Source organism: Gopherus flavomarginatus, chromosome 5 (assembly GCF_025201925.1).
Source record: "Gopherus flavomarginatus isolate rGopFla2 chromosome 5, rGopFla2.mat.asm, whole genome shotgun sequence".
Lineage (NCBI taxonomy): Eukaryota > Metazoa > Chordata > Testudines > Testudinidae > Gopherus > Gopherus flavomarginatus.
This window is the reverse complement of record NC_066621.1, coordinates 3,531,454-3,546,905: the sequence shown is the minus strand read 5'-3', so window position 1 is coordinate 3,546,905 and position 15,452 is coordinate 3,531,454.

The window sequence follows — 15,452 nt, the reverse complement described above, 5'->3', positions numbered from 1 at the left end:
ACTGAAATGTGTGGTGAGGTTGGGCACACCCACAACCACCCTTTCACTTTTAACAAAGGAGTAGCCATCCATAACCAGATGGCCGATTAATGGCTCGTCAACATCCAACCCACTATTCCAGAGACTTCTCTGAGAAGGTAGGTCTGTAATGGAGACTGCTTGACCAATGGGGACTGCCTGAGCCCCACGTCACAGCACAGATCTTTCCATCAAGCTGGAAGAAAGTATAAACATGGGGAAGTGACATCATCACATGGCCTCTCCCCCCTCCCCATCTCAAACGCTGGAAGCACATTTGGAAGACAAACACTTTGAACTGAGGGAAGTTTGGTCCCAGGCTGGAAGGCATTAGAGGGCTTTCCCTCAACCCTCCCACTTCCCTGGTTCTTGTCACAGACAGCAAGCAGCAAAAGACCAGAAGTCCAAAGTGCAGACAATGCGATGCTTAGTGGGGTTAGTTCCAAACAAGCATATCCCGAGCACTACACACCGGCAGAGTCTGTTTTCCGGTGTTCCGTTCCCAGCTCTGACATCGCAGAGCGTTTACCCCATGTTCCCCTTCCTGGCTCTGACACCACAGAGCTTTGCCTGTGTCTCCATTCCTATGCCCCAATTCCCACCTCCTCCTTCTTAGCAGGCCCAAATATACCTGCAATGCATGCCCATAGTGCCACCCCTTACAACTTAGGGGCATGTTCCATTCTGAGTGTGGGGGTCTTCATCCCATCCCATGGGAGGGGTAAGGCGTGAGGCAGTGCCCCGGTTAGGGACAGACATTTCTTTGATCTTTCAGTGTTTTACATTTCCCCTCTTTGCCTCTCCCGACTGGTTGCTTGACTTTGCCTTGAGATAGGGGTTGAGACAGTCTTCCAGTATGCTCTCAAGTAACACTTTAACTGCACTTATCCGTTCCCATTGTACTAACAAATCCAGCTGACTGGGTGGAATCAACACCACGGTGTCTTTTCCCCTTGTTTACACATTTTAGTATAAACAAGGAGGAGTCCGTGTGGCATAGAGACTAACATGTTCATTTGGGCATAAGCTTTCGTGAGCTAAAACCCACTTCATCGGATGCATGGAGTGAAAAATACAGTAGGCAGGTATAAATACACAGCACGTGAAAAGATGGGAGTCGCTTTCCCAAGTGGGAGTCAGTGCTAACGAGGCCAATTCAATTAGGGTGGATGTGGCCATTCCCAACAGTTGAGAAGAAGGGATGAATGTCAACGAGGGAATATTACTTTTTGTCGTGCTAACGAGGTCAATTCAATCAAGGTGGATGTTGGACTTTAGCCTTGCCAGTGTAGCCTAGCCCTGACTTAAAAGGGAGACAATTAACTTCCACCAGAGTTCTGATGATTTTTCACTTTTAACTCCTGCTTCTAAAACACACCGCTCTTGTTTGCGTTTCTTTCACCCTTTCTACAATATACACTACACATGTCCTGGGGAAATGCACCTCCCTCCACAGTTCAACTCTGCAACATTGTATTAGCTACATCAACTTTCACACAAGGTGCAACTGCCTCCCCCGGGCCCACAGAGTTCTCATGCACCCCAAAGCGACAGTCTAATCCCCCAGAGCCACCCCAGGGCTCGGTGTTCCCAACATTGCTCCACTTTCCCTTCTCTTTTTTTCCTGTGTGCAAACAAAAACAGACCTAGAATGTCTCCCCCATCCCTTGGCCCCGGCCGCCTCCCACCACATCCACCACTTCGGTCTTTATATAAAAACATATTAAACTTCATAAAGCACTCAGGTACCTTAAGGATTAAATGCTAAATCTCATAGCCAAACAAGACTAGTTACCTGTGTCTGGTAAAAAGTGTCTGTCAATTTTGCAACTTTGATTGAAAGATTCAAATGGATTTTTAGTGGCATTATTTAAAAACAAAATGAAACCCATTTATCTTAAACCTATATACAGGACTTTACAAACCAGTAGTGTTGGTTTAGATCAGAGGTAGGCAAACTATGTGGCCTGCGGGACCGTCCTGCCCGGCCCTTGAGCTCCCAGCCAGGGAAGCTAGCCCCCGGCCCCTCCCACGCAACCTCACCTCGCTGCACTGCCAGTGCTGTGGGGGGTGTAGCTGGCTCCAGCCGAGCCACACGCCTGCGAGATTCTGCCGCTCTCAGTGGCATGGTGAGGGGGTGGGGAGCGGGCGGGTTGGATAAGGGGCAGGGAGTTCTGGGGGGCAGTCAGGGGACAGGGAGCAGGGGCGGTTGGATGGGGCAGAGGTTTGGGGGGCGGTCAGGGGACAGGCAACAGGGGTGTGTGGCTAGGCATGGAAGTCTCAGGGGGGCCTGGCAGGGGTGTGGATAGGGGCCGGGGCAGTCAGGGGACAGGGAGCAGGTGGGGTCTTGGGGAGAGATAGTTAGGAATGGGGGGTCCTGGGAGGGTGCTGTCAAGGACAAGGAGCAGTGTCAGGGATTCTGGGGGGGATGGTCGGGGATCGTGATCAGAGGGATTGGATAGGCATGGGAGTCCCGGGGGGCCTGTTGGGGGGCAGGGGTGTGGATAAGGGTTGGGGCAGTCGGGGACAGGGAGTCGGGGGGGTTGGATAGGGAGTGGGGTCCCAGGAGGGGGCGGTTAGAGGCGAAGGTCCCAGGAGGGGGCGGTCAGAGGACAAGGAGCAGGAGCGATTGGATGGGTCAGGAGTTCTGAGGGAGGCAGTCAGGGGGTGGGTAGTGGGGGGGCGTGTAGGCAGCGGGGGGCACGTAGGGGGCGGGGGCAAGGCTGTCTGGGGAGACAACCTTCCCTACCTAGCCCGCCATACAGTTCTGCAACCCCGATGTGGCCTCGGGGCAAAAAATCCCCCCCCCCCCCGGTTTAAGTCCTTAAAATCTCACATAACTACACAAAAAGATTCACATACAAAACTTCTCTTTTGCCCAACATCACTTCCACTGCTTTTATGATATTTTACAAAACTGTACCCAGATTACACTCCCGTCTTGGACAATCAGAGACAGTCAAGTTAATAGAAGCCACTTATGTTCCTTTAGTGATTTTGATTAACTCGTCCAATAGTCAAATAATACAGATCAGAGTATCTGGATGCCTGCTACCTGCAGCGTCCTTTACAGACCATTTATGTGGGAAAAGGGCCCGTTTCCCCTCAAAATAGCTATAAAGGCTTCTGGGGACAAACATAGTGGTGGTGACCCCCTTGTATAATCTGTTTAACTACCAGGGTTCTACCCAATGTGACTGTACCGAGTTGCACGCACAATTACATCTACATAACTAGGTTTTATCATCAAATGAAAAACTTCCTTCTTATAGCACCAGAACTGTTCCTCTTTAATATCTTCACAACCATTACCGTTTAACATTTCCTCAACTCCCAGCCGTTTACTTCCCTCCAAATTCCCCCCAAACTCTGTAGTATTAATTTCTTCAAACAACTGCCCTTTTACCTCGGGATTGTTCAAAAAGGCAGTAAACAACTTTTATCTTCATGGTCGTCCCTGGATCTTTTACTCTAAAAATGTCAACGGAATCCAGCAGACTTCAGTCATGCTTTTTCCAAAACCAAACAAACATTTTACATGAATATCTAAAGCACTGGCCACTGTCGCAAGACAGGACACTGGGCTAGATGGACCTTTGGTCTGACCCAGTAGGGCCGTTCTTACGTAGATAAAGAGCCTACCTGCCATGTTAGGCACTTAAATCCCAGGATCAGGTCCCTCTGGGATTCACAAACCCCCAGTAGGCCCTTAAAATTCCTTTGTGAATCTAGCCCCTCCTGTCTCTTTCTGCTCCTCTGTCTTGTCTATTTCTCTCATGGCCAATTCTCCTGGGTGGGCTGGGCTCACCAGCTGGACTACATCTTCCAAGATACCCCATGGCTAAGGACCCTGGATGCACAGCTCCCACAGGGGAGACCACAGTGCATCATGGGAGATGTAGAGCCACCAGGCACTCTCAGCATCTAGGTGCATGAGGCTCCCAAACTACAACTCCCATGAGGCACAGAGGCAGCATTTCTGAATCAAAATGTTTCCATTTTCCAGTGAAAAAAATCAAAATATTCCAGAGACAAATTTGACCTAAATAGTTTTTTTTCCCCTTTTCATTTCATTGAAAATCTACATGGGGGGGGGGAAATCAGATGAGCTACGCCCAAGAGCTCCCAGTCTGCCATCTGCTGGTTAGCATTAAACCAGAGTCGTCTAACTGGATGGGAGAAGATTTTATTTTGTATCATTGTCCATCAGCTGTCGACTGTCCAGGAAACTCTTTGGAATCAGGATACGCAGGAATAGTTTCCAGGATGGCTGGCAGCAATGGCTTTTGGGTATTCCCCACTATTTCCCCTCTAGCTCATCAATGAGGTGTCGATGTGTGGTCTTCAGCACCTGGTAAAACTGGTTCTTGCATTCTTTGTCCCAGCTCAGCATAGTTCATACAGCTTCCGCATCTTGTCTGGGTTGGTGCTCCCAGTTTTAACCCACTGATATTGCTCTGCATCTAGAACAGAGCCATACAATTTATCCAGGATGCAATCCACCACTGTCACCTGCTGGATCAGCTGTTCTCTGTACCCGTTGACAAAACAGTCCTCTGGGGATGGTAGAGAAAGAGACACACTAAAAGTTGTGAATCGATTATCATCATTGTTATATCTGACACACCTCTAGTAATTTTCAACATGACAGATCTCCATGCCATTACAGACTGTATTCACATGGATTACAGCTCTGGGGTGGGGCACAGCAGCTGATTTGCAGCCACATAGCAACGCTGCATAGGGATCACTCACTAAGCACTGAAACACAGCTGTTTCTGGTGTGGGACACAGTACCTGTTTAGCCTCTTCCCCACACACATAACAGAGTTTAGGACAGGAAGTGAAGGCTAATCTGGTTACATTTTATAACAGAATGAATTCAGTTTATCATAATTTATTTTTTGGCATGTAACCCTTCTGCCTGTTTGAGTTGGCAGCAACAAGGACCAGGTTCAGTATCCAGGGGTTCCGTTTCAATAACCCAATGCAAAACCAGCTCGAGTCCCCACCCAGTGATCTGGGACAATTACATACCACCCCCTGGGCGCGTCTAAGAGGCAATACTTCCGCTCTCACAAGCACGGAGTCTGAGTGTAGCAAAATCCTTTTAATAAAAGAGGGAAAAAATGCGGCATTACGTTGGGGAAACACCACAAACAGGATTCATAACACAAACCATGAGCAAAAGACCCATCCCCAAGCTAGTTTGGCAGTGTCCTTTTCCCCTCAGGCTCTTAAGTCCAACCACTCAAAAGATCACCCCAAAGTCTCAAAAGTCCAACACCCCAAGAGTCTCTTGAGCCCAGCAACCCAAAAATCCCCCCAAAAGTCCAACCCAAAAGTCTCTGTCCCTGGTTAGTGCAGCCCCAGAGTTCAAAAGTTTATCCGCAGAGTTCTTACCCTCCCCCTCAGCTGGGTGGAAATGGGGGGAAGAAAGGGGCACATGGGGTATTAAGGGGCACCTTACGTGGTCCGAGGCTGACTGCCTCGCCTCTCCATGGGAGTCTGCTGCAGCCATCACCATGAGCCATTCCACTCCACCAGCTGTCCTGTGAGCAGCTCCCGCCACCCCACAAACTGCTCCACTCTGCATCACTTCACTCCACTTGCCATCCCATGGGCCGCTCCAACCGCCCTGCAAACAGCTCAGCTCTGCTCCGTTCGCCATCCCACGGGCTGCTCCAACTGTCCCACAAACTGCTCTACTAGCCACTTAACAATATATCTTCAGGCTTCTCCACTAGTTAACACAGCACTCAGTGATCTCAGCTCTTAGTAATTTCTTCTTATAGTAGGGGAGCCCCAGTGCTGGTACACCATTACCCAAAGTGAATTCAGCACAACAGTCTGTAACTAGACTCTTAACAGAATCAAAATTAGCTCAGCTATTCAACGGTGGAGAGAGAAAGTGATGCAATTGGTGTTTCAGGCCCTCAAAAGGGGCCCACACCATCAAGCACAAATATCTGTCCCCAACCTTTCTCAGGCCACTGGGTTTTGGAACTCATGTCCCTTGTCTAGCGAGTGCTACTTAGTTGATGGCGAGTCCCTCTGTCATAAAACAGTTCCACTGGCCTTGATTCACATAATCAGGGTAACAACACTTTATTCTTCCTGACTCAATAACAGAAACTAGGGATCCCACAGCAGCCAAAGTGACCGTTTGGGGCAGACGTGGGCTCATGCTAGGTGAGGTGGGTGTGCCTATGCAAACAAGACCGGCCCCTAAGTTCTTTTCCACACTCGCCACAATTCACCACCAGATGTCAGGGTAGCACTCATCCTGACTCTGCTTACAGGCATATGCAATCCTGGCAAGTTAAGCCACTGTGTTCTTATCAATGATGTTCAAGGCACGAAGATCTCCAGGAGTCACACTGTGCTTATAGATATTTGATGCCTATCATTTCCAGTAAGTCATATAACTGGAAGTTAGTGACATGAAAAAAATCCTTATTTCAAGCCATTTAGTTTCATGCTCCACACATTGGTTTTAAGCATGTACATTAGCTAATAATTCAGTAGTGACAATATGGCCTGAAGTTAGATGGTTTAAGAGGTTTGTAGAAGGCCCATGAACCAGAAGATAATACCACAAACTAATTACTGTGTATTTAATGTATCTTGTTATCTTGCATCACTGCTATCAGAAGGCCAGAACAGCATAACAGTCATGTAACTACAGATACTGTGTTGTGTAAAGAGCAAATGAAAATCAGAAATCCTATTGGAAAGGCAAAGGAATTTCAGGAGGCAAATGATTGCAAAGTCTCCAGGAGAGATTCTAGACAGAAAAAAAACAAGCAACAGGGACTTATCCTTTTTACAAACAGAGACAATAAATTGCTGGACCTATACCTGGGGGTGCAGAAGTACTCCCACGTATCCTTCACCGAGGGGACAAGCTGCCAGCTGGCTTGTCTTATGAGTGGAGGAACACACCCCATCAGGCTATTTAATGCAGGAAGAAAAACTTTGGATGAACTGACTTTTATGGGACAGGAGACTGTCCTGTTAATTCAGTTGGGCTCTAGAAAGTGTGTTCTATTTTACATGTAACTATTAGTTTCCATTCATGCTACTTGCTTGTTTTCAAATCTCTGTTCTTTGTTACATAAACGTCTTCTCGTTTTCACCATAAACTCATTGAAGTGTTGCGTGTTGAGCAGAGTGGTGATGCTGAGGTGGAACTGGTAAGCTGGGTGTACTGTTCCTTTGGGAGCAGTGGGTCCGTGAATTCTGAGTGCGCCCAGGGAACAGGGGCAGGGCAAACTCCACGGGGATGCTCAGCAGACTCAGGGGCTGGTGTGTTGCTCTCATTAACCTGTACGGAGCGTGGCGCACCTGGAAGGCAGTGCTTGTGCTGCAAGAGACCAGTAGAGTTGGGGAGCTGACCCCCAGCAGGCATGACTGAGGCTTCCTCAAGCTAAGCGCAGGTGGTAGTGAAGTGCCTCACAGCCCTGGGTACTGCCAGGATGCTTCTTAAAAGAATACTGTGACCTCTGCTGAAAACAGAGCCTAGAATCAGAGTGCGGCCTGAACTGTCTCCTCTTTGCAACTAGGGTGTAAAGTCCTAGTGAACAAAGCATTGCACGGGTGTGCATAGCATCATCCGTTTTGATGGGAAACAGTTTAGCCCCTTTGAGGGGTAAGTCTTCTCTTGCACTTTGCAGCTCCTTTGGAAGGCCACAAGCCTGCAGCCGAGAAAGGTGCCTCATGGGAATTTTGCTGGGCGCTGGACAAACATATGATACAGAAGAAGAATGAGGCGTGTGGTGGCACCTTAAAGACTAACAGATTTATTTGGGCATAAGCTTTCATGGGTAAAAAACCTCACTTCAGATGCATTCATCATGGGTTTTTTACGAAAGCTTATGTCTAAATAAATCTGTTAGTGCAATTTTTGTTAGTTCCAGCAGACATCTCAGGCGAAAAGCAGGAGTTTTCTCATGACTGGCAGCCCCTTTTGCCCTGCTCCACCCCCTTTTATAAATTTGGCAAAAGGCAGGAGTCTTTTGTCTGAGTTTGACACCCTTCCCCCCCATTTCTGAATGGAAAAGTACAAGGTTTAAGATGGATTCTAGTATCAGGTGACATGGTCAGTGGCAGAGCTGAAACTAGACCTGAGGCCTCCTGAGTTCCAGGCCCAGGGCCTTAGCCATTGAATCATACTGACACCAGGAAACACATGACCATTTTATTGCGTAACTCCTGTGACATTTCAGCCCCAGGTCAGGCATGGAGCTGGAAGATGAAGGAATCACTCATGTTTAAGGCACGGCTGTGCCAGCTCTTCCAGGCTTCCCTGGTGGGGGTGCTTGGGCGTTGTGACAGAGATTGCAATTTCCTGCCCCATCCTGGACGAACCTCACTGAATTAAGTGCAAACCACTTTGGAGCCTCTTGTACTAAATGCCAAGTGTATGCGTCATTGTGGGATTTTATGGAACATCTCTAGGAGGGAGACAGGCCCAGCGCAAACCCTGGAAAGGGTTATGATTGTCAAAGGACTCTATTAAACAATGGGCCAGACAAGGACACATTTTGTAGTTGAGTGGGTTGCCTAGGAGATGCTTGGGAGGACGGGAATGCAAATGGCCACCTCTGGATCCATCCTTCTGAAGCTGTGTCCTGAGGGGAAACCCATTGTCTACGAATTACCTGTTGCCAGGGCCCCAGGATATGAGGCCCAAAAAGAGTGACTCACATTCAGGGGGGTGCTTGTTCTCAGCAAAAGGGATTATTAACTTGTAACGAGAGAAAATCCCCTCATGTGGGGGCTGAAGGACTGACTCCTACCAGAGCCCTTGTTGGAGGGGGGGTGTGGGAAGGGGAGGGTCTTTAGGAAGTTTATTGTTTTTCCCCCCTGTAATACGTTCACCTTGAAAATAAATGTACTTGCTTAGAAAGGTCTGTGTGGTAACTTAACTATGGGCAGCGACACTGTTCATAGCCTCTAAGGAGAAAGCAATGAAGGCCTGCTTAGGCAGCCTGGCTTACTGGGGAATTCACATTGTAGGCAGGGAGGTGGGCAGCCTGGAAATACCTTGGTTGTGGGGGACGGGGGAGAGAGATGTGTCTCTCCTCCCAAGAGAGGTGATGGCTGGGAAACTGGAAGCCTGGGAGTTGGTGTCCTTGGAGGACCATAGAGGGGGAATACAGGTGCAGTTGCTGTAAATTGTGACAGGCACGTCACTTGATCTCAGATTGAGATTTTCCATGTGCCTAGGAGATTTAAACAGTATTAAAATGAATGGGAACTGGCTGTCCTTATCCCTTAGGTGGCTTTGAAAATCTCTGCTTCAGTGCCTCATTTTCACATCTAGGATAACCATCTTTCCTTTGCCTGCCTGGTCCATTTACTCTGTGAGCAATTCAGGGCAGGAACTGTTTTATTAGGTGCCTGTGCATTGACCAGCACAATGGGGCGCTGATCTCAGCCGGTCACAGAGAAGCATGGATTTTCAGTCTCAGCCTCCTTCTCAGTCTTATACAAAAGTCCTGGATCACTGAAAGCGCACTGCTCTTTGGATATGTGTTATAAGCCTGGAAAATACACCTCTACCCTGATATAATACTGGCCTTGGGAGCCAAAAAAGCTTACCACGTTATATCGCACTTGCTTTGATCCACCGGAGTGCGCAGCCCTGCCCCCCTAGAGCACTGCTTTACCACGTTATATCTGAATACGTGTTCTATCGGGGTAGAGGTGTAATAGTGTATACTTTTCCCCCGAGTGTTTAGACAGAGAGACATACTGATGGAAATAGACAGACAGAAATCTGCCTCTACAGCAAACTCCTGGAATTTCTAATTCTTCTAATCAGGATGGTCCCAACACTAGCTAGTTTCCAGCACAGCAATGCGAAAGAGCAAGGACAGAGACACTGGGACTCCCTTGGGATCTAATCTTCCCTCCCCAGCTCATTCCTTGCCAGCTCTCGATGGAATAACGAGTCTCCCTGGCTGACGGCTCTCAGAGCCCCTGCAGCCACCTCCATGCCATAGTCCTCCCCGTAGGAGCTGAGCAGCAGTTTGGTGAGGGCTGAGGAATCCACCTGTGTTAGTCTTGCTAAGGGGAGATGTCTGTATCCTTCCTTCAGCTCGATTTCACTCAGTTTGTCCTCTAATCTCTGGAGTGTCTCCTCCTCCAGCATCTCCAGCAGGAAATCTCTCCTCGACCTCTCCATGCTGGCTCCTCGGACAATAGCTGACCACATGCCCTGGTTAGCAGCAAGAGTCGGGAATCTGCACCTGTGGCTGCAACAAGTAGCAAGAATTGTGCCCAGAGGAATCAGGAAGTTCTGTGATGGGAAACCACTGACAAATAGCCTGACAAACCAGATGCCTTCTGTAGAAAGGTCAAAGTTCATATCTAATCATGGGTTGTTGGCCAGGATATAGCTTAGGACTTCACACAGCTCTCTGCTCACAGCAGACCTCCTTCTGGAGTCAGGTGTAGGTGTGCAGAGAGACCACAAGGAGATTCCGGCCTGCGTGTAGTCTCTAATGTTGTGGTTAGTATCACTAACTGTTTTCAAGGGGACTTATCACAGTGAGGAAATCGACTCCCTTATTCCTGCTTCTTGTTTCTCTTCCATCCCTATCTCTGTTTTCTCCATCTTCACTTGTTCTGAATCCCTGCTTTTGTCTCCAGGGCAACCACTCCTGATTCCCACCAGCCAAGGGCTCTGCTCCTGGCCTCTTTGAAGGGTCAACAGTAAATATCCAAGCCCACACTCCAATGAGGCACAGGGATCAATGTTCTGCTCTCGAAAGATGTGGACAGATTGGAGAGCGTAGTCCAGAGGAGAGCAACAGACATAAGAGTTTCAGGCCGTGTCTACTGTATCGCATAGCTCTGCAAGCATAACTCCCTAGTGTAGATGCAGCCAACAGCGATGGAAGGCATTTTCCCCTGGGTGTAGGAATATCCTCTCCATGAGCAATGGTAGCTAAGTTGATGGATGCATTTTTCTGTACACCTAGCTGTGACTACACCAGGGAGTTAGGTTCACATAGATAAAGAGCTCAAGGGTATAGATTTTTCACAGCCTGAGTGCCGTGGCTACATCAACCTAAATTTGAAATCAAGTATCAGAGGGGTAGCCGTGTTAGTCTGGATCTGTAAAAGCAGCAAAGAATCCTGTGGCACCTTATAGACTAACAGATGTTTGAGCTTTCGTGGGTGAATACATCTGAGGAAGTGGGTATTCACCCACGAAAACTCAAACGTCTGTTAGTCTATAAGGTGCCACAGGATTCTTTGCTGCTTAAATTTGAAATGTAGACCAGGCCTTAGAAAACCTGACCTGTGGGGAAAGGTTGAAAGAATTGGGCACATTTAATCTAGAGAAGAGAAGGCAGGGGGCATGATAACAGTTTTTATTTATGTAAAAAGTTGATAAAGAGGATGGTGATCAATTGTTCTCCAGGAAAGTGAGGGTAGGACAAGAAGTAATTGACAATCTGCAGCAAGAGACTTAGGTTAGATGTTGGGAAAAACTAACCTAGGATAGGTAAGCACTGGCACAGGTTACCTAGGGAGGTTGTGGAATCCCCATCACTGGAGGTTTTTAAGAACAGGTTGGACAAACACCTGTCAGTGATGGTCTAGGTTGACTTGGTCCTACCATAGTGCAGGGGGATGGATTGGACTAGAGGACCTCTCGAGGTCCTTCCCAGCCCCGCATTTCTGTGATTGATGGGGGCAAAGCAGCGGACACATCTCAGTCACTGTTCCACTCTGTCTGCAAACATAAAACACAAGTTTTGGGGGTCCATACAGAAGTAACTGTCTGAAACGATCTGCCCTGTGTTATACAAGAAATGAGACTGCATGATTTAATAGTCTCTTCTGGCCCTAAACATCTATGATTCAGGCAGCCATCAGTGTACCAGCCACACAGGTCACATTGGGAGGGGTTGCTTCATGATCAGGACAGCTGGAAGTGTACTTTTTTATTAAAGACAATCTTTGATTCTGTACAGTCAGTCAAATTATGCCAGGCACAGCTTACACTCATACAGGTGAACTGGATCTGGTTGACTGGGTGGATGTTTAACAAACTAGATCAGTGACGTTAAAACCCTTTCAGTCATTCCTAGCCCCTATCCCTATTTTGAAAAGGAAATACTTAAAAAAAAAAAAACAAAAAAAAAACACCCCAACCATTCAGTTTCTCTCTAATTCATTTAAGCTGTGGTTATATTGTTAACTGATCCAAGAGGAATGACTTATATAAACAAAAACCCCAGTTTTTCCACATGGTCTTTATGAGTGACTTGGTATTTACTCTTCTGGCTAGTTCAACAGCAATGAGACATTCCAGCTGCAAGCCTTTCTGGAAGGTTTGCATTAGTCATATACAAGGTTCTGACGGGGGAAGTTTTACTCTTTATTTTTATAAAAGCATTTATAAAAGACACATCCACACATAGTTGGACAAAAAAAAATTACCTAAACGTTTCTTTTCAGCAGAAAACGCAAATTTGGGTCAACAGAAGCATTTCATAAATTTGTGTCAATTTCAGCAAATTGTTTTGGTTAAAAAAATCTGTTAAAAAATCACAATATTTTAACATTTTTAGAATGAAACATTTAGATTTTATCTCAAAATTACTTTTTCCCCCTTTTAATTTGCCTTGAATTTTATTTTTAAAGTTTTTTAAAGGAGAAAGGGGAGCTCAACATCAAAATGAAAGATTTTGTTTTGAATTAAATGTTTCATTCAATCACCCCCAAAAAATTAACTTTTTGATTTGCCAAAATTTTCAAAAAAAAAATGGTGGTTTCGGATCAATCCAAAATGAGTCTCTAGGAACCTTTGTACTTGATTAGGAGCAGAGAGGTTACTTTACCTCTGTATTTGGCACTGATGTGACTGCCACTGGAATCCTGTGTCCAGTTCTGGTGTTCACAGTTCAAGAAGAACATTGAAAAATTGGAAGGATCAGAGAAGAGCCACAAGAATGATTAACGAATTAGAAAACCTACCTTACAGTGTGACACTCAAGCATCTCAATCTATTTAGCTTAACAAATAGAAGGTTAAGGGTGACTTGATTGCAGTCTATAAGTACCTACTGTGATGTTGCACTCCATATGTTTTATGGAAATATGCTGATGAGTGTGAATAAAATGAAACCAGAATATGCTTCATGCAAAAGGTCTCTTGTAAGGTATCATTACAAATCTTATAATCTACTGAGTGTGTTCATCTTATTTGTACGCATGTATCATTCTTGAATCTAAAGCTAGAAATATGAAGTATTACTCTGAAGTCCTACTGTAATTATGTAAAGTGTGGGCCATTAATGGTGGTTTAGAATCTTTATGGCTCCTATCGAATAGGACAATTGGGTGTAAATGATTTGTTTACCTGCAAGCCTGCCTGTGGACATGGGGGCCAGCCTGTGAGTAATGAAAAATGAGGTCTTACAGTGACATGTGACCATGTCACCTGATACTGGAATCCATCTTTATACCTGGTGCTTTTCCATTTAGAAGGAGGGGTGGGAACCCAGAGAGACAAAGGATTCCCGCCTTGTGCCAAAGCTATGGTGGAGCAGAACTAGAGGGGCTGCCAGTCATGAGAAATCCCTTAGTAACCAGCTGAACTGGAACTAATAAGGTCTGGGAGGAGAAAGGACTGGGCTCAGACTAAGAAGGAGTGTAGCCTGTGAAAGAAGTTTATTGGAACATCTCTGAGGGTGAGATTTACCTGTAATCAGTTTCTTATATGTATTAGGCTTAGATTGGTGTGTTTTGTTTTATTTTGCTTGGTAACTTAGGTTTTTTTTCTGTCTGTTATTACTTGAAATCACTTAAATCCTACTTTTTATGCTTAATAAAAATCACTTTTGTTTATTAATTAACCCAGAGTAAGTGATTAATACCTGGGGGAGCAAACAGCTGTGTATCTCTCTCTATCTATGTTATAGAGGGTGGACAATTTATGCGTTTACCCTGTATAAGCTTTATACAGAGTAAAACGGATTTATTTGGGCTTTGGATCCCATTGGGAGCTGGGTGTCTAGGTGCTGGAGACAGGAGTACCTGCTTAGTGGATTTCAGTTAAAGCCTGAAGCTTTAGGGACGTGGTTCAGACCCTGGGTCTGTGTTGCAGCAGGCGTGCACATCTGGCTGGACAAAACAGGGTTCTGGAGTCCCAGGCTGGCAGGGAAAACAGGCTCAGGAGGTAATTTCAGCACGTCAGGTGTCTGTGACCGAACCTGTCAAACCTACATGAGGAACAAATATTTAATAATGGGCTTTTCAATCTAGCAGATAAAGTTCTAACATGATCGAATGGCTGAATGGTTAAGCTAGACAAATTCAGATGGAAATACAATGTACCTTTTTAACATTGAGAGTAATTAGCCATTGGAACAATTTCCCAACTAGCATGGTGGATTCTCCACTCTTAAAACAAGATTGGATGCTTTTTTCTAAAAAACCTGACTATATGATCCCATGGTCTCTTCTGACCTAGCTGAAGCTACTGAGGAGACTTGGGGGTCAGCACTGGTCTGGGGGCCTAGAGTATCTGTGCCCACCATCCCAAGAAGAGGGGGACTAGAGAGGGAGTCAGCATTCTGGAGCATGCCTGAGCAGCCAGACTGAGAGACAGAGCGTGGACATTCTGATCATAATTTACTGTTTGTATTACCACACTGTCTGATAGCCCCAGTCATGGCCCATTGCTGCACAAACAGAACAAAAAGACAGTCCCTGCCCACAAAGAGCTTATAATCTAAAGTACAAGACAAGAGACAACAGGTGGATACTGACAGACAGACGGGGAAGTACAAGGAAACAATACTGGAGAAATACTGGACTGAATTATGGGGCGTGGCCTCAGCACAGCAGCAGCAGCCTAGCCATTGTCAAGTTTTATGTAAGCATCATGGCAAAGGAGAGTTTTAAGGAGGGTTTTGACGGAGGATAATGAGGTAGGTTTGCGAGTATCTATGGGGAGCTCCTCCCAAGGACAAGGGGCGGCATGGGAGACACCATGAGAGGAATATTCCTCAAGGAATGGTGGAGCTGTCCCTGTAGGAGAATGTGGAGCCTGAATAGGGTGAGCAGTTTGCGACGCTGACAGAGAAGGTATTCGAGTCAGTACTGATGGGAGCACTTTAGTAGAAGCAAATAGAGGGGCTTCCAGTCCTGAAGAGAGAGATCCAGGTGGCAAGGTCCTCTCCTGGAGCCCTCTGCATTAACAAGATTGGCTCTGTTGGTGGGTAGTACCAAGATCACGGGTACCATGGTGATCTGCACCAGTGCAATCAGTACCATGGAAGCCAGAATCACAGAGCTGGTACCAGGCGATACCTGAGATAATCCTAAATCCCCTCTGCTACAGTTCAGGGCTCCTGCACGTCTGCTACCCCCTCATGGTCCAGCAAAGGCATCCACTCTAGGCTCCTG